Source organism: Polyodon spathula, chromosome 5 (assembly GCF_017654505.1).
Source record: "Polyodon spathula isolate WHYD16114869_AA chromosome 5, ASM1765450v1, whole genome shotgun sequence".
In the NCBI taxonomy this organism is placed as follows: Eukaryota; Metazoa; Chordata; class Actinopteri; order Acipenseriformes; family Polyodontidae; genus Polyodon; species Polyodon spathula.
Window position 1 is genome coordinate 66,900,678 of NC_054538.1, and position 20,777 is coordinate 66,921,454.

At 40.5% G+C, this 20,777-nt stretch overlaps 1 protein-coding gene across 2 annotated transcripts in view; it reads right to left on the bottom strand.

The window, feature by feature from the left end:
* Positions 1-20,777, bottom strand: part of LOC121316193 (BTB/POZ domain-containing protein 9-like) — a 64,775-nt gene that overhangs the window by 26,824 nt on the left and 17,174 nt on the right. The gene's annotated exons all lie outside the window — the stretch shown is intronic.

The window sequence follows — 20,777 nt, forward strand, 5'->3', positions numbered from 1 at the left end:
TTTCTGATGACGGATACTGTCCTGTGATTTGCTCGCCTGAGATGTGGTTAATGCAATACGGGAAATATGCCGTGGAGCCAGATATGAGGTGTTCGTATTAAGATAACTGATATTGGACCTGTATGAGCCTGTTGTGTATGAGTTTATGTTATGATGTTGTGATATTTAGATTTGATCCTACGATTTATGCCTGGTGATGTCCTGATGCTGTTTGTTTGATGATTCATATTGCTGTATATTTGCCTCGTGGATTTTTGGTTTTTTTGCCTGGTGATGGGTTGGTCTGGTGTTTTGGATTTACGATATTGCTCGGTGATGCCTCGGGGTGAGTGGGGTGCATGATATTTACGGATATTGCCGGTGATGGCTGAGGGGGATATATGTTTGATAAGGATATGTTGTGCCTGCGGGTTGCAGGGTTGAGGCCTTTTGCTCTCTGGGGGCGTTGACCACCCTGAGGTGTTTATTTTTATATATCGGACCGTACGTGCTGTGTGAAAGCACCTGATGGTTTCTTGATACGCGTACTGGCATTTCGTCTGTGTGTGTGCATGGATGGCTGGTTTTATATCTACCGTGATTATCCTGTCTTGCCTGTGAATTTTCGATCTTTTTGCTGTCTGAAGTTGGATTTATGTGTGAATAGTAACTGCTAGATACTGTCTGTGTATGCATGCTTGAGTGTTTATGATACGATCGTTTTGTCTGTGATTGCCTGATGGGATTATGAATACGATATGTCTTTGGTTGATTTGCCTATAGGGTCTTCATGTTGATACGCGATATTTTGATGTCTGTGTTGATTGCCCACTTCACTGGATGGATGTATCGATATGATTTTTTGTTGCCTTTGTGATGCCTCTGGTCTCATGTCATTGGATATGGAAATTGCATAGTTACTCTTCTAAATGTTCTCCTTTACATACCAGGGGTGTTCTGTTGAGATTACTTTTTGTTTTTTTTTTTTGTTTTTTGTGCCCCCCCCTCCTCTATTTTGCTCTGTTTCGTCCTCCCTCCTCGCCCTTATGGCAAAATAAGAGAGTCCCAGGGTGGCTCTCCTTGAAAACAACACACAATAATTGGACTTGCAGCCTTGTTACTTGTTTTGTTTGAACGCAGGACACTCCGGTGGACAAACACAAATCAACCAGCCAGAAATTTTGTTTAAAACAGACAATCCCCAGTGTGGTTTTTTTTGTTGGTAAGCGCATTTCCTTTTGTGTTTTTCTTTAATTTCTTTTTGTTTTTTTTTTTTTTATTTTTTTCGCCTCACCCCACTCATTCACTTCGAGATGAGCACACCATCGTGCCACATGGCAAGGCTCGGTTTATTCCCCAATCACCTCCTGTCACAAGCCCAGAAATAATTGCATCTTGTTTGATTTGTTATGGAGAGAAAGCTGTGTTTAGAACAGATCTCTCTCTCTCCCTCTCTCGGTGACAGACTGCTATATGGGGACTGTTCAGACAATGCTCAACGTCACACCTCGAAGATTTACTGCCAATTCAAGAGCCCTGTTGCTACAGCGTGGACCAAAGAGCCACATATTACTGACCAGCAGCTGCATTTCTGTGTAAAACTCAACACGCAACAGTGAAGATAATCCACTGGAAGTGCATTCCTCTGACTCCCAAACCATGGGTCAGCAACTGGGTGCGTCTATACACATTTTTCATATTTCAGCGGCCAGCTTGTAGCAAAGTGACATCACAATAACTATACACTCATGATGATAGATCTCATTACGTCATTTATTTTTGTTTAATTGCAAAGCCACTATTGTGATGTCACACTGCTGCAAGCTGGCCACTGGACTATAAAAAACAAACATGCTCTGGAAGACGCATATGCATAGTATGAATTAGAATTCTAATCTTGCATACAATAAATATAAGAGCAGATGCTGAATGCATACATGTTTTGTCCAAGATATTGGAATTTATGCGCTATTGGTATCTTATCAAACTGCATGAAATGTCTGTGACCAAACAGCACAACCCCCCACCCCCCACCAGTTGTACAGTAAACCAACCAGATGCCTGCAATTACTGCACAAAGCACAACATTGAGAACAGCGCATGAAACTGCACTGCAGTGGACGTCTCACTCCATCCCTAAACCTTCAACCCCTGCATATACAGATTCATCTCAACACCCTTTGTAAAAGCAAAGTAGAACAAAGCACAGTGAAAACCTGGTACAGCCTAGGTAAGCATTGTAAGCACAGAGATGTATGGTAAAACAAATTTAAAAGCATGGCAAACTATGGTAAATGCATAGAATAACCATGGGGAAAACTGCAAAAGTGGTGTTCAAATGTACTGTGATAACCTTTTTATAGTGTACTCACAATGGGTCTAATTTAGAGCTCATGCAGGCTGATGCGAGCACTGTAAATGGCTGCGGACGGCTCTTATTAGCACTTGGTGTCACGGCGGGGGGGTGAAGATAATTGATACAGATTTTCACAGTAACTAGTCTCTGCATGTGCACAGCCACCATCACTCAAAACCCATGTGGATTATTTACTATTATTATGATTATTACAAACCTTGCAGAAAAACACAGTGTCATTTCAACAACACTCTCCACACATCAGCAGGCTGAGACAACGGAAATTCCTTGGCAATGAATACATGCTGTACAGAATACAATACAATAGACTGAGAAAGGGGCTTCAGCAAATCAGAGCACCACTTTGATGTGCCGTACCCCCTGACACATCACAAGCAAACACCACTCATGATATCAGCTGAACCAGACTCAGTTTCTGCTCTGATTGAGAGAAAGGAAACAATAAAGAAAAAAAAGAAAAAATTAGTCATAACGGAATTCCCTTTAATTCATAAACAAACCTACAAAAACCGAAGGTGAATCTACTTCCAAACTGATAGACTAAATCAAAGTTTTCTGGGACAAGAGCATCTGAGTATGCAGATTTATGCATCCCTTCTCAACCCATCACTGCGATTGCTTTGGCATTTTCATTCATTCATATATTCCAATGTCCTGGGTGATCAGTCTTGTTAACTGGTGCATTGCTCCCAAACTCATCCCACTGTCCAGCCTCCCTAATAACCAAGACAAACTGGGAGTCTTGCAGTCTGAAAGTCAATTTCCATGCATGTGTTAATGCAAGTCTCCTGAGTTAACCTTGCTTATTGCGCTGCAACTTCTCTCTGCTTGTTAGCTGAACTAGTGTTAAACTGAAGTCTGTACATAAGATGTGAGTTTAAGTTAAAGGTGCAGTCTCATCACATAATTAAACACGAAAACATTTGCCTCTGACGTGTAAATAATTATCTCCGATATACATTCTAACGATGCAGTGTGTGTGTGTGCGTTTATGTGTGTGAGATCACAGTGAGGAGAATGGGAAGCACAGTTAGTAAAGAGCACTGCAGTTAATTAGTTAATTATATCTGCAGCTTACTCTTTAAAAGGTTCAATCTCAATGTACTTGAGAGCTGGAACTAAATGCCAGAAGAGAAACTCTGTGAAAGTCCCAACTACCTCCTCAACCTGCTGACCTGCTGTGTCCCTGCCTGCAAGCTGAGGTCCTCCGACTCTGGCCTGCTTGTTATCCCCAAGCAAAAGTGCATCACTTGGAGAACGCTCGTTTACCTTCATGGCTCTGACTCTTTGGAACTCTTTCCCAGCTTTGGTGTATGATGCTCCCACCATCGCTTGCTTTAAATCAACTCTCAAGATCCATCTGTTCTCTCTTGCTTTCCATGCTCTTTAAGCCTGATATCTGCTATTAGCTGCTGTGTTGCTGCTACTATTTCATGTATTACGCTACTATCACATATTATGCACTTTCCACCGTATTTAATGTATTATGCTTTTTTTTTTTTTTTTACTGCATATCATGTATTATGCATTTCTCTGAATTTAAAGTATTATGGATTTTCTTGTTGTTACTGCATCTTGTAAAGCACTTTGTGATGGTGGTCCACTATCAAAGGCGCTATATAAAATAAAGACTGATTGATTGATTGTTGGTGATTAATTGATTGATTGATCTGTGGCTTGTGTAACCGAACGCAAGGAGGGAGTAGCAGAATGTGTGATGTAAACAAACGAAGACTCTAACCCTAACCAAGGGTAAGGATCAGGTTTGTGATTTGAGTTAGAGAAATACTATTCTGCTCTGGAATCGCTCTCATTATTATGAAGTGTAGCTAGCCGTGCATGTACCTTCTGCACCTTGTTCAGTCTGGTTAGCCATAGAGTTTCATAGTCAATGTCTTACAGCAGTGAGATGTTAAACCAGACAGTCAATCTTATAGGTATGACATTAAAAATGAGAATTAGTTCCCAATCTAGCCTTCCTGGCCTTGTGATCAATATGAGGGTAGATTAAATCACTGACTATAGATCTGCCCAGTCCCTTTCACAATACTGTAGAGTATAAATACCAACTGATAATTACACCACCTGCCCACAGCACCGGCACACACGCCAACAGTGTATACAAATAAAACCGATAAATAAATAAATGCAACAATCCCCTCTGCGCTAAATAACATGAATGGCTTGCAGCCAAATCTCAGAGTCAGGTACAGAGATAAAGGTCTACTGGTAAAAAGACACGAAGCAGCACGATGCATAGTAAATGTCCTTATCTATGTCAGTGGGTAGTCTGCTGTGCATGAGACGTCCCTTATGGTAAAATAGGATGTGCTAGAATGCTCTATCTGAAATCTGTAGTTCTGACTGGCTGAGAGTGGATTCATGATTTATAACACCAGAATGAAACTGGTCTTATCTTGCATCAAATCACACTCAATTTTAAGGGTAGTATAATGATCAGAATGAACACATTCTACAGTAATGTAGTTTGGAAAGTCTTACCGGTTCCATTATTGGACATTAATATTATCAATGGGGATTTTTTTAAGTCCTAAATTAGCAGTAAATCAGTATTTAATAGTTCTAGGACAGCAGCATCTGTGTGGGGGGTTATATCGTAAACACACCAAGACTTTAGTCCTGCAATACTACAACTCCTTTTTTGTTTTTTTGTCTTCATAAAAGCGTTTTTAATGGAAGTCAAGCGCTTCCACCAGGAAAATGAACAGTTGAACTGAGATGCAGCTTTGGCAAACACTGCCTGGCTCAATGTTGTTAATCAGAACTCTGCAGTGGGACCTATGAAATGTCCTGCTGAACAAATTTTCATACTGAAGCTGCTGCAATCCTTTCTTCAATGGTGGTCTCTCCTCTAAGCTTGGTGTTTAGAGAAATGTCAATTATGAAAACAGCCTAATATCCTGGGAGCCCCCTGGTCTGTGCCGAGTTCTGGCCCCAGGTGTAAACTGACTGCTGTGCTGAGATGCTCAGATTGTAAATTAATTCCGTCCTTGAGGGAAACGGCTAATGGAGCTGAACAATCGCCGGTCACGGGACTCAGCAATTAACAGGTCTCAGATAAACGATGCATGGAGAGAGGTCCTGCACCATCTGCGATATGTCTGATAGGGGCAGCATCGATCCCCGGCCAGGCAATTAGAGAGCTGAATAGGACCAGGAGCGCATAGCCTGTGTTCTCATCACCAAGACAGGGGCGAGGCTACCTCAAACTGCTAATATCATCAGGAAACACTACAAGAAACATAACAAAATCAATGGCAACTGGAAGTCTTTCTCACTGTCTTCAAAGAAACGTTCACCTTGGAATTTACTGAGTTTCTGCTGTATTTCTAAATTCAGTGGTATTGAGTGTTTTATAGTTATGGTTTATTAGTAATCTTCATCATTGCAGTCTTCACAGTCTGTACCCAGCAGCATGGCAAGAGAAAAAGACAAGAACGAGGCCAGCTGTCTGTATCCCACCAATATTCCCTGTGATGGAGACCCCAACACACAAAAGCGACAAATACCAAAAGCAGTATCAGATTGAGTATTTGGGGTAGCACTTGTGAGACACATTGATAAATAAAATAATACTCTAATATCCCTGACATCAGGGATACCAGAATATTGGCAAGCAAGGGGTCAGAGTAGTGGGGTCAAATGGGAATCAAATTAGAAATGTGTGGGGCTGTTACAGGAGGAGTGGAACCTGCCACAGGATCTCCCATCTCTCAGCCCCACACTGCGTCTCGTTTGCTTTCTCTGCAGTATCACAGACAGTGAATCGCTGTCTTTATCCTGATTCAAATTCCTGGGTGGATTAGCAGATCCGGCCGGACTCCCACTCCTCGCTAACAAGCCTCACAAAGGAGACCTGAAAGCCCCCATGATGACTAATTGGCTGCAGTGAAGGCAGGCCTGTCTGTTAAAAGCGGCGCTTGTTAAAAGTTGGGGCTTGTCAATACGCAGATCAGAGCAACGGATTACAATACAGGAATCCAGGACCGCTCATCCTGTCAAATAAAACTCTGGGAAAAAACAAATTTCAAGGAGTGTTAAAGTGAGCCTGAGTCAAAAGGGGTGTGTGGCTGTGGGAGGACAGCCCAGAGACACACACATACAGTAAGAGAGAGAGCGAGAGACACACACACACGCAATAACAGAGAGAGCGAGAGACACACACACACACACACACACACACAATAACAGAGAGCAAGAGACACACACACACACACAATAAGAGAGAGCAAGAAAGACACATACACACACACATACAATAACAGAGAGAGCAAAAGAGAGAGACAGACACACATACACACACACACGCAATAGCAGAGAAAGCGAGTGGCACACACACAATAACAGAGAGCGAGAGAAAGACACACACACACAATAACTGAGACAGCAAGAGACACACACATCATAACAGAGTGAAACACACACACACACACACACACAGTACCAGAGACACACACACAATAACATAGCAAGAAAGACATACATACACACAATAACAGAGAGAGCAAGAGACATACATACATACACACACACAAAAACAGTGAGAGACACGCACACACAATAAGAGAGAGAGACATACACACACAAACTAACACAACAACAGAGACACACACAATAACAGACACAAACAATAACAGAGAAAGACACACAATAACAGAGACACACAATAACACAGACACTACATTAAAATAATACAGAGACACAAACTCAATAAGAGAGAGATAAAATAGGTCAGGTTTCCTTTTATATTCCCACGCAGTGGACGTTTGCATATTGCTTGTTTGGTAAAACCTATTATTTTGTGCACAGAAAAAGCAAAGCGGATTTTGTAAGTCCGGAACTGAAGTTTTTTTTTTTTTTGGAATGATTTGTTTTCAGCACAGCTGAAGTGAAAGAAAACGGCACAGCATCAAGAGAGGCTTGTGTGATTAAAAGATGTGAAATGATCCAGGCTCCATTGCAATGGGCTTGGCTCCTAATACTGAGATCGGCAGGGAGCCAAAGATACTGTGGTCTCTGCTCCGTTCACCTTCAAAACAGCGGCTTTTCAAGCAGACTGCAGCAGCAGCACAGCGCCACCACACACCATGCCAGGGCTCAGCTCAGGGATCTCAATAGTTAACAGTTGAAACGTTTTCCTGTTTCCAAAAAACTACATTTTTTGCTAAAAGTTTAGTCGCAGTCAGAAGATATGCACGTCAACTACAGAGATCAGTGGTAGTGTTTTATAGCAGAGTGTGTGCAGTGTAAAGTCACTGATTCAATATTTATTCAATAATTAAGTCTTTTCTATGAACACATACATTTTATACAGATATAGTCTCATCCACAATAAATGTTTTATTATATTGCAAAAAACTAACAGCGCTCTAATGGAGGGCTTCTTGTGCTGGATTTTTGGATTGGTTACAAACTTTCTCAATTTATCAAAGTTCAGACGTATTTAATCCTAAAGCTTAAATGTTTAGAACATCACGCTGCGGTGCTGGTATGGAGCAGATCCAGCTATGTGTGAAAGGCAATGAGGTCTGGGTGTTAACATTGTAACCTTCAAGCCCAGGCTAGGCCAGCCCAGCCCAGCTGTCTCACAGCCTTTCTAATCTGCAGTGGTGGGGATGAGGTGGTGCTGTCATGCATGTCCTGCGATTTGTTAGCGCTTTATGCTCTGTATGTTAAGAGATCAGGACCCAGAGCTCTGCTCGTCTGCTCAGAACATGCAGCTCAGTCACGGCTGCTGGCTCCTCAGGCTTTCCTCATCTGTGCTGCTCACTGTTGGACAGACAGGCTGAAACCAAGTGGCCCCTGGGAAGGTTTAGCTCAGTCCTCTACACACTGACCCCTATCCTGGGCTCCTAGCTCTGTGTCTGAAGAGAGATTATCGCAGAAAGGACTGCAGCAGATTCAGTAAGAAAGCCTGTCATGCTTGTATAAACTAACTCTTCACAATCGGGTTAATGGCCACTTCACTTAACGCGTCATTTAGGTATATTTACTCAGGTCAATGCTGCTACTGACCTGCATTAGGAATTAGCCGCTGCCACTGTATCCATGTTGGGGTGCAGGTCCAGTTAGCAGACTGGCTGGGTGCAGTACTGCGCTCCCTCCATATCCCATTATTCACTAACTTATTCATTTGGTTAATTACCTGTTAGGTCATGTGGAGAGTAAATTGGCCTATATTTTCCTCTATAATAGGCCCTTTCAATAATATAATATTTTTTGATGCGCATGTCAGCTAGTGAAACAGAGAGAGGCAGGACTGTGTACCACCGATGTTGCTATGTGGGTGATGGTAATGGTGTGGGTTAAGAAGATAACCCCCCTCACAGACCACATGCAGTATAGTTTTTATACGGTTCTAAGTCAATGCAGCTTAAACTGTGTTATGACTGCCTAAGGTCCCCGGATATACTCTGCCGTCATTAGAAGGGCGTTCTCCGGAAGAAAACACAGTCCTGGCTTCTTCTCATTCCACTCTCTCGCTGCCAACTGACCCTCACAACTAAGGGCTACATCTCTACTGAAGATATGGACTGCAGAAAACAAACAAACAAAAAAAAAAAAAACTGGTGACATTGTGATGGACTTGACACAGAGCGGCCTGCTCTAATGGTTTTCATACCCCAGGATGAAGGAGAGTAGGGTTACAACGGAGCCACAATGTTACAATATGATATGCACCCAATATGAAAGCTGCAAAGCAATGACGGGCTGCTTAAATGATGCATAATTACATGAAATGCTCATTAATGGACTAATGAAACATGCAGAGTATGTATTCAATAAAACAGATGGAGTATTCTTTTTAAAAACATTTGGTGAACTATGCTGTGCTTTTGTCTCATCTCAGCCCCCCAGGTACTGTGGTGATGTCACTGTGTTTACAGTAGCCAGCAAACTGGTTAAATCTTCACTTAGATTGATTTTCAAGTCTGTTTCTTTTCAAACACGTTACATACACGTATGACCAAAAGTTCTGCATCAACCTATAGAATTAACTCATTTGCTTCATAACGTCAAATGAAACCTGCTGAATAATGTTACGTTAACATATTGAATTGCATACCGCTTCTGTTTTCCATATACTTAACGAGAAACCGACGAATTGAAAAATGTGGCATGAAATATTGTACTATTATGGCTTTCGGTAGACTTTTGTGATGTCATTTTGTAGTTTCTTTGGTTACATGATGTTAAATAAAAGACCTAAAATTATGTTCATATAGTTTACTTTTTATTATGTGTCAATCTCAAAATTCTAAGTGATCCTAAACTTTTGGCCATAGCTGTATACTGTATGTAAAATAAAAGGGTACTTCACACTCTCAGTAAAACAAATCTGTCCATAAACGTTTCACATATTCATAAACGCACAAGTTAGAATAAAGGGACTGGCCTTATAAAGATTTGATATCTACAAAAGGGACCAGGCTTGTAAAGATTAAATTAAACAAGACACAACTGGGGCAAACTTGGTCCTCCCCATTTTTATTACAGTAGGAACTAGTAGCAACATGAATAATAAAAAAGTGGGGTCCTAGTTTGTAAAATCTGTGTGCACACTAATTTAAAAACACCCCTCTTTCTACCAAAGCAGCCCACGCCATTTCTTGTAAATCTCTGTGTAATTCGGGGTCCTTCATGATCCACCTGCACTTCTTCCCATAGTACACTCTCTGGCAGAGGCAGCTCTTAGCAAAATTCTTTGCAGAAGTTCACAGCATTTACTGGCACTGCTTTCACACACAGTTAAATATGTATGTGTTTAATCACAGCGATGTTTAATATTGTGTTTGATGTATTATTTATATTAATATCAAACCCCTTCACTAAGTCTGGGAACGTGCGTGTGTGTACACAAGAACATATTCATTTCTCTTTTATTTAATTTAATGTTTTACTTGCTGGTACAAAGCCAAAGTGGTTCTTTCTGGGAGACACATTAAAATCCAGATCCTCTTTCAAACTAATCAAATAAATAAAATGCTGGAACAAAAACGTATTCAATCATACTGTATTAAAGAATTTATAAAAGGCGACTATCAAAAAGATGCATCAACGACATCTGAAGCACATAACACACATTCTACTGTACAGAAGAATGCTTCTGTCCTTTCTTTAATAGGGAAACCAATGGGGTGCTGGGCATAGTTCTCTCTTGTGAGAGAGAGAGAGAGAGAGAGAGAGAGGAGAGAGAGAGAGGGAGAGAGGGAGGAGAGGGAGAGAGGGAGACAGAAATGGAGATAGATAGAGAGATGCTAGCACGGAGGTAGTGAGAGTGAGAGACAGTAATCTTGTTACTCACAGTCCCCTGCTCCACTCTTCAACAAGACCAAAGCAGAGGCTGATCACACAAAATCTTACTGCTCTGATCTAATCGATCACCTTTACCAGGGCTGTGCTTGTACACAGGACCTGACAAATCAGCACAAAACAAGGCTTCCACTGCAACACTGTGCCAGCAAATACAAAAACAAACAAGGGAAGCCATGTTTAATCAAAAAAAAAAAAAAGTCAAAGGAGTCACAAAACAAGATTCAATTAGATCCCTACTTGAGTTTTATTATTTCTGCAACATGCCATCCAGTCCATTAACAGCAAGACATGCTTTTTAGACTTAATTAAGGGGCTGTTACTACAAATGAGCTCAGCCTGCCTGTGCTGTTTAGTAGAGGCCAAGCTAGAAGGGTTTCTGCTGCCCTCCAGTGCCCGTCCTCTATTAGTTTACACTAAAACAAGCAATTCACAGGACATTCATAAAAGCATTTGCCGCTGTGGAAAACTAAAAACAAACCACTAATACTTTAGAACTAGCCAGAAATAACCGAGGTGCGTGGACTGTAGGAGCTCTTAAATAATCAACCAAGTTATTTACTGAAGCTTTTTAACATCACTGTTTTTCATTAAAGGCAAACCCTGGTGTTCATTTAGGATGCTGGTAAATGCTTTGTGAAAATGGCCCAGGAGATTTCTTTGTTGTTTTGTGCATTGTGCTTTGTCAATTAGTACTTTAAGATGCATGTGTTTTGCTGGTGTCCCCTGGCAGACCAGGAATTTTCTATTAGTCAATGGCATGGTACATTAGCATTACTTAAACATAATTGACAATATAAAGAAGATCCATTTCAGTGCTATTTTACTTGGGTTAACACAAGATTTTAGCAGTGCTTGTTAGCAAGTGTGTGAGTATTATATCTGCTTCTACAATGTTGTGACTATTTACCTTAAAATAATTGTGCTGTGTGCCTTTTCTAATTATCTTTACAAATTAGCAACTGTAGTGGAAGGGACAGCTGGAGCGACATGATCAGCATACACTATTTGAACAAGGACAATTATTTTCCAAAAATGGGGACCGGTGTGTGTGGATCACGTCCGTACATCTATCTATCTTGCTCTAACTTTTATTATGCAACTAAGAGGACCCTCTGTATATGCGTGATTCGATCTTAAGCAATGCATAAATTTGTATTCTTGTTTCCTTGTGCCACATAAGGGAAATCTGGAAAATCTAAGGCATGAGGGACTGGCAATGAACATAAGCCTTGGCTACATTACCCCTTTATATTATATTAGCTCTGATTTCCACAACCACATCTGGCTTATATATTAAAAATAATAATAATTAAACAAGAATAATATATAGAACAGGAAGTGAGGAAGTATTTAATTTCTTGCTTTGGTTTAGAGAAACTCTTGTGAGACACGGCAATACAAAGGCACTATTTGTACAGTGTACAGCCTGTATCAGGATTTGTGGGAGCCGCAGTGTTAAATGTGAGGGCTTTGTATTTAGACAGAATTGCTTAACTTCAGCAGCAGTGTGTGGTGAAATGCTGAGTGAGTCTGCCAGCCGTGACACAGAGAAACAGTGACCTCTGGTGGCAGAATCCTCCACGCACAGTCTGCTGAACAGAGGTCTGGGTTCAGATCAACAAAATTGGGTTGGTTTTCAAAGACTACACTTTTTAAAAAGGTAATAAAACAAACAAAAAAAAACATTCAAGTCACAAAATACCTGCTGTGTTCATTTCTAGTTTTGCAGCTTTAAGGTATTTTCCTGACAGAATTAGCCACAATGTTTAGCTTCTGGTAAATGATGAATGCACTGCACGATTTCTTTTAAATGTCTTCAAAGGCACCAGCTGCATCAGAGATCAGAAATATTTCAGCTAAAGATTGCCCTATCCAGTAGAAGAGGATATCTCATGTTGTTATTTTTACAGTTACTGATGGTGAAAATAGCATGTTTTTAAAAAGGTGGACATAACAATAAATTGAACAATTTAGTATTTACTGTTTTTCACTTAAGCATTTAAATATTTAGGAATATTTGTTGTATAATAACTCTAGGAGAAACCCTGTAGCTCTGAGGTGGCTGCATGACAGAGTGAAAAGAAGCGGACAGACTACGGGCCATGTTTCGGAGGATGTGTGTGTCCGTCTTCGTCTCGCCCGAGACAGCGCGGGGGTGGCAGCGGTGGGCTGGGTTGAAATATGAAAAAAATTGGGCATTTCAAACTGGGGAGAAAAATCTGAAAAATAATGGGCGATTCCAAATTTATAAAAAAAAAATAATTTAAAAAAAATACAGACATGTTAACAGCACCCATTAACAGTTTCCGCTTAAACTACAAGATGAATCGTGCTGCACAGAATATAACTGCAAAAGACTGCTGAACAGCACCCCAAAACCTTCCATGAAGCCTGTAGGAAACTGTTTTGCAATATTGAGAGACCACTAGGCTCAAGAACACGGCGTTCAACAAAGAGATGCCAACGAAACAGAAGACAGTGCCTCATGCCAGCCTCCATGCAAAGACAGTTACGAGGTAAGAAAAAAAATGTTAGGAATCTAATCAAATTTTTTATAAACATAATTAAGAAAATAGCAGTACCTGATGAAAACGAGGGAGAATAAAAACGTAATTACTGGCACTGGTAGCTACAATGACATGAATATGAAGGTAACATCTGCAAATATAAATGTGAAGGATATTATTACGGTTAGGCTTTTTTATCAATCTTTCTGACCCCTCCGGGGCCCTCTCAAGCCCCTGTGCAGTTGCCCCAACTGCCCTGACTATGTGGCAGCCACTGACCCCGCCAGTTGTTAATTAAATCGGCTACTTTAGCTAATTCAGGTCTGTCCAGAGTTGGTAAACCACTGCTTAGAGGATGGACGTCTGCTGTAATTGAAAGTATGTCCTAATGGTGAGTCAGCTGGTTGAAGAGGGAGTTTGGTGCACATTAACCTCCCACCACACCCCTTGCACAGAGAGAGTCTGGCAGCTAGTCCACTGCCTCTAAACTGTCTGCCTGCTCTGGTTATGTGGGGTGGGGGGCACAAGCATTATAAACAGTGCTACTCTTCAGTGAGAGGACCTGACCTGAGAGAGAACGATAGAGAAAGAAAGAGAGAGAGAGAGAGAGAGAGAGAGAGAGAGAGAGAGAGAGAGAGAGAGAGAGAGAGAGAGAGAGAGAGAGAGAGAGAGAGAAACTTTAATGAGGTCTCAGGGGCCAAAGGCAAACTAATAAGTTGTACTTACACACACACGCACACACACACACACACACACAAAGATCTCAGGAAACCTGTCAGCCCAAATTAATTGAACTCTTCTTGCAGAGAAAGGGGGAAAAACCTGGTAATAAACTCTCCCATCTAAATTAAGGGGTTTATAGCCAGATACAAATCTGAATTTATGGCAGTAATTTCAGAAGTGTGTTTCTCCTCGGTCTGTGAGATGCGTTGGCAGAGCAGAGTCCCGACAGACAGAGGAAGAGAGAAATTATACATCAGAGTTAACCAGCGCACTGCCAGAGAGCAATTACAAAACGTCCTCAACCCAGCAGAGCTAACCAGTGCCCTGCCAGACACAGGCTAAAACCTTACACAGCGCATGGTAACTACCACTTTGCTATACAATTCAAGACAACTTACTCAGGCAGCTGTTTATTTATAGAAATCTCTCAGAAACTTGCCTCCCCACAACGGCCACTGGTTTAAAGAAGAGTAACCAAGACCTATATCTGATGTACCTGTAAAAGATACACGGATGGACAGGCGTACAGGTTCCATCATATTTCTCTGGGTCTCGATGCACTCAATAATGTCCTAATCAACTTTAATCACAAATGGATAAGCTGTTATCTAGATACAAGTGAAAATAGAAGAGTGACATTCGGCTCACCTTCCTTGGCCAGATACAATATCCGTGGTACCAAGAGAGGCTGCACAATGGTTCTAAGTAGGCAGTGCAAAAATAAGCATGCTCTGGAATACCGTCCTTACATGACGAGATTTGCTGTCCACTGAATCAACCTGTTTTAATGCGACGTCCCTCAACCAAGACGACACTCAACAGAATCAACACTAGACAAGGCCCGAGGTGCCCTTTTGTTTTCACGTCTTGGTGATTTGAGCCCAAGTCTGGCTCAAATACCGGGCCTTCTGACCTGGGCTGAAATTTTACTGAAAATGGCTGGACTTGAAACTTGTCATAGTTTTAAAAATAACACACATACAATTAGGATCAAACGCTTTTGCACTCTGAAATAAAACTACATACACAAAAATACTAGTATATCCCTTGTAAAAATGTACCACTGCAATTTTACAGTTTTCCTGCATGCTTTTCACATGGCTATACTATACCACACTTTACTATGTTTATTAAGGCTTACACTACATCTTTGTGCTTTCCAATGCTGACCCAAGCTTTAATGTGAAGCTCATTGGAATTTCTTTTAACTAAAGGCAAATATTATTATTAGCATGCTTTCACTATGCTTTATTTCACTTTGCTATGCTTTTACTAAGGGAAACAGATATACAGTACAAAAGCACTACCTTTTTACTCTGCCCAAGAATACAATAATGATTTCAGAATGCAATATTCCGGATTGTAACCCCAGCAGTAACCAGATACACTAGATTATCGCAGTAATTCAGACCAATCTGAAGGGAAATTATCTTTGTTATACAAGGATTGTGCAAGATTGAATAAAGCTTCTAGGGTGCTGAAACACAAATATTAATCAAAACAGCCACTTCTTTCAGAAGGTGCAAGAGACTTAGATATACATGACACATAGATGATCATGCATGATCACTCTTGTGCAAACACTTCCCATGCCCTACTGTAGAACAATAATCACACAAACAGGTGTATGGGATTATATACATTGGTCCATGCTGTTTTCTGAGAAAGTACACTTACTCCTTTGGTTTCATATATAAGCCAATGTGCTGTCTCCCAGTGAAAGAGACCCCTGGTTGAAGACCTGGGGCAGAGATGTCTGTAAACCAGCTTTACTGTACACCAACATGGTAAGCTGGAACAATATGACTGATAAAGACCACACTGAAACCTTGGAATTGGGTTTGTGCATCTCTGTGTTTATAATAGGAAGTCTGGAACAATCTGCATTTGTGTATGTTTGTCAGTGTGTTTGTGTCCAGGGATGGAAATAAGACTGCCATTGTATGGCAGTTTGATCCATTCCTGGTTTCACTATGAGTCTAATAAGACACACCTGAGCTTGTTTCCTATCAACAGGGGCTAATCAAACATGGAATGAGTGAAAATGCTACGCAAGAGGAGTCTTACTTCCATCTGTCAATACGTATGTGTGACTACTGGTATGCAGACCATTTGGCCTTAAAGATGGTAACTAATGAGCCCAGGTCTGCATAACCATTGAACAAGTTTTTTGTTAGTTTACAATAAAGAATTGGTGGACTTCTAAATATGAACCTCTAATATTCAGCCAAGATATCAGCAGGAGGCCTCCTTCCTTCCTCCCCTCTAATTTACCTGGGGTGCTCATTACTGCCAGTCATTCTGGAGGTGTTTCGGAATAGTGCACACCCCTGGGAAACCCCAATATAAGCTGATGGAAATTGAGAACAGTCCTGAGCTTCCCAAAGCACTACAATATCTGTGCATCTCTGCACTGAAAATCAGTTATTCGGAGAGTGCTTAGGCGGAAGAAAAACCACAGATTCAGCTACCAAGAGACTAAACTTTCTTAATCTGCAATTACTGATCAACAAAATCCTACATCTTAATTAAAACATCTGCACATGCGGCACAAAGTCTTGCTGCAGATAAATTGTAATTATGTTTAATTAGACGTTTAAAAGAAGCATTCTGTGCCGATTTTCAGAAAAGAAACATTAACCTACACTATCCCAGGATGGTTTTTGTAACTTTCAGACACTTTCATAACAATTCAAGTGGTTGCAGGTAACAAAATAATTTCATAAACCTTACCTGTCACGCACTTCCATACCAGTCTAGGTCTGTGCAGTTTTTATAGTAACCATGCATTGTAAAACATTATATCTGCTACTACAGTAGGTAAAAGAAAGTTCTGTTTGCTTGGCTTGCCTTCAAGGAAATGTGTTACTGAGTCATTTAGGTCATTTCATCAGTGTCTTCAGGGTCAAGCATCCTGGCTGCAAAGCACGTCAGTCATAAGGGGAAGCAGCTGTTTGGTTACTGACAGTAAAGAAGGACCAGAAGGGGTGGGACAATTTCACTCTGCTGGTGGAATGACCTGTATCTGAAAGCATGGCATGGAACTGAGATTTCTTTAACCAAGTGCAGTACCAAACATCATGTTTAAAAAATAAATAAATACATTTTAAAAAAAATGAATACACATGATTTATTAAAACATAGGCTTCTTTCAAAACTAATCTTTCAAAACACAGGAAACAATCCAAACCATGTGATTTATATAGAAACCTCATATAGTAGCCTTCCATTAGACTGCTGTTACTTTTCACCTTGTACTGCAACACTAACGCATACAATCATGTATAAGGATACGACTTTGTCACAGAGGCCACGGAAACTGTGAATTTGAATAAAGTCAGTGAAATCTTGGAAACGGATGTAAACACACATTTGGTTCGGCACTGCCTTTATTTCCTTTAAAAATCTAGTATGATGCACTGAAAATACAAACCTGTATCTGTAAATTGTTTGGTTATGTATGCACGCAGCATTCACATGTACTGTAGCTATGCAGGTCAGCGAATGAGATTTGTATTTTGTAGCTGAGCGAGCATGTAAATGAACACAGATCACACGTTACTGTAAACTCTCGGTTGTGATCTTCACATACATACAGCAGTTGTTAAAAACAAAAAAAGTGGGCTTGCATCATTAAAAAAATAAATAAATAAAAACACTAAAACTAAACATTGCTAAACAAAATATTTCAGAATGCTGTTGAACTTTTATTTATTTTTTTATTTTCTGCAAACTGTAGCTAAAATAAGAGGTTTATCTGTTTTGTCATCTTTTTTTCTGATCTTTGTGATGCCCTGCTTCTTGGACACGGTGCCTGCCTGTGTGATTTGACTTTTCTACTCCCTGTTTTTTTTTTTTGGTTTGTTTTTATTTTTAAAACGGGGAGTGCTCTGCAAGCTACTCAGAAATGTCTCGTTCTTATTATTGAAGAATATTTACAGTGCCTATAGTAAGTATTCACCCCCCTAGACGTTTTCAGTTTGTTGTGTTACAACCTGAAGTCTTGATGCACTTAAATGGGATTTTTTTTCCTTTGAATTACACAACCTACTAAACACTTTGAAGAGGCAAGATAATTTTTATTGTGAAACTGTTAATGAACAATAAAAAAAAAACTGAAATGTCCCGGTTAGATAAGTATTCAACCCCCTGAGTCAATACTTGGTAGAACCATCTTTGGCAGCAATTACAGCTGTGAGTCTTTTGGGGTAAGTCTCTACCAGGTTTGCACATCTGGATCGTGCAATATTCGCCCATTCTTCTTGGCAAAATTGTTCAAGCTCTGTCAAGCTGGATGGGGATCGTTGGTGGACAGCAATCTTCAAGTCTTGCCACAGATTCTCAATTGGATTCAAGTCCGTGCTTTGACTGGGCCACTCTAGGACATTCACGTTCTTGTTTTTAAGCCACTCCAGTGTCGCTTTGGTTGTGTGCTTGGGGTCATTGTCCTGCTGAAAGGTGAATCTCCGTCCCAGTCTTAGGTCTTTTGCAGACTGAAGCAGGTTTTCCTCAAGGATTTGCGTGTACTTAGCTCCATCCATTTTGCCCTCTACTCTGACAAGTTTCCCAGTCCCTGCCACCACCATGCTTCACAGTAGGGATGGTGTTACCTGGGTGATATGCTGTGTTGGGTTTGTGCCAGACATAACGCTTTGCATTTAGGCCAAATAGTTACATTTAAGTTTCATCAGACCGCATCATCTTTTGCCACATCTTTTCAGAGTCTCCCACATGCCCTTTTGCAAATTCCAAGCAGGATTTTACATGGGCTTTTTTCAGAAATTATTTCCTTCTTGCCACTCTTCCATACAGGCCAGATTTGTGGAGTACCTCAGCTATTGTTGACACGTGGACAGTTTCTCCCATCTCAGCCATGAAATGCTGTAGGTCTTTCAGAGTTGTCATTGGCCTCCTGGTGGCTTCTCTGACCAATGCCCTTCTTACCTAGCTGTTCAGTTTGTGAGGACAGCCTGCTATAAGCAGATTCTGGGTAGTGACGTATACCTTCCACTTCTTAATGATTAACTTGACTGTGCTCCAAGGGATATTCAATGCCTTTTAAATTTTTTTATACCCCTCCACTGATCTGTGCCTTTCCACAACTTTATCCCGAAGTTGTTTTGAAAGCTCCTTGGTCTTCATGGTAGTATCTTTGCTTTGAATGCACTACCCAACTGTGGGACCTTACAAAGACAGGTACATTTAATCTGAAATCATGTGAACTACTTTTATTGCACACAGATGGACTCCATTTAACTTATTGTGTGAATTCTGAAGGCAATTGGTTGCACCTGAGCTTATTTAGGAGTGTCATAGCAAAGGGGGTGAATACTTATCTAATGAAGACACACCAGGGTTTTATTTTTAATTGATTTGCGCCCCCCCCCCCATTTTTTCACACATTGAAAGTGCTGAGTAGGTTGTTTAAATCAAAGGAAAAAAAATCCCACTTAAATGCATCAAGATATCAGGTTGTAACACAACAAACTCTGAAAACATCCACAGGCACGAAGACTTCCTATAGACACTGTATATACTGTTTCATTTTGAACGCGGGAATAAAAACAATTATTTGACATGCTAATTTTGTATATATATGTACATTTATGCAGGACGCACACAGAGAAATAGGAACACCGTTTACTTCAGACACCGTCTGTTTCGCTACACGGTATTAAAAGAGTATTAAAAAAAAGAAGAAAAAAAGAATGTAACGTTGGCGTGAAAGCCCTTTCAGTTTTGTACTCTAAAGTAACATTTAAACTTGCCAGCAGTCAAAAGCAATAGTCTTATATTATTGGTTTTGGTGTGCTATTTACAAGCTCTTGTGTATGCTGCTGTAGCTAACCTACATGTTGTAACCTACGTGTAACAAATAAATACTGAATAAATAACGTTGTAACACTGCACACCTCCTACTGTATGACCTGCATATTTGACATGCTCAAATGCTTATCATTTGGAAAAAGTTTAACCATTTAAACACTATACTATTTATACCCTTACCTCAGTTGATAGCTGTCCTGTCATGCTTGGAATAAGAAAGGTTTTCGAGAAGACCCTTTCTGTGATGAAGAGGTGCTGCAGGGAGCTATCAATAAGGTTGTGCAGCTCTGCTGTAGGGAATGCTAAGCGTTTGCATTGCGACCGTGTGGAAGCTGGCGGGCACTGTGCCCTGCCTGTGAAAAGCTCCTCTTCTGTATGCATGTATTATGTATGTCAAAGTCGCTTCTTGTTGTGGGTGTGGTTATTAGTATGTGCACTTCAGCACCCCGAAGGCTTTATTCAGTCTTGCAGAACCCTTGGATAAGTGAGAGATAACTACCCTTCAGACTGGTCTGAGTTATTCTGATAATCCAGAATGTTGCATTCTTAATTCATTATTTAAAGTTGAACGGAATAAAAAAGCTAATGCACTTGTACTGCGTCCCTTGGAGAACATGTAACTGTTTAAACTCTAAACTATTTCCCTATTCGTTATCACTGCATACAGGAACACGCAAGCATATTAGTTTGTCTACATTACAAAAAAATGTAATTGAAAAAATGTAACTATTTTGTACTAAACTTAACCCCCCCCCCTCCCTTGAAACGCAGTATCTAGGGGACAGAAAGGTCCACAGTTCACCCGTTCAGCCCAATTATGCAGCTCATTAACCTCAGAGGTAAATTAAATATTCAGACAGCACCTATTGCATTATTGCATTTTTTTTATTCTTTGCCCATGCACAAATAGGCTAATGACATTATTATATTTTTTCAGAGGATAACATTACTTTGGTGCTGATTTATTGGATATGCATATTACTGAGTGAGTGTGTATGAGAATGACTTTATGTGTTTCCAGTGCTCTG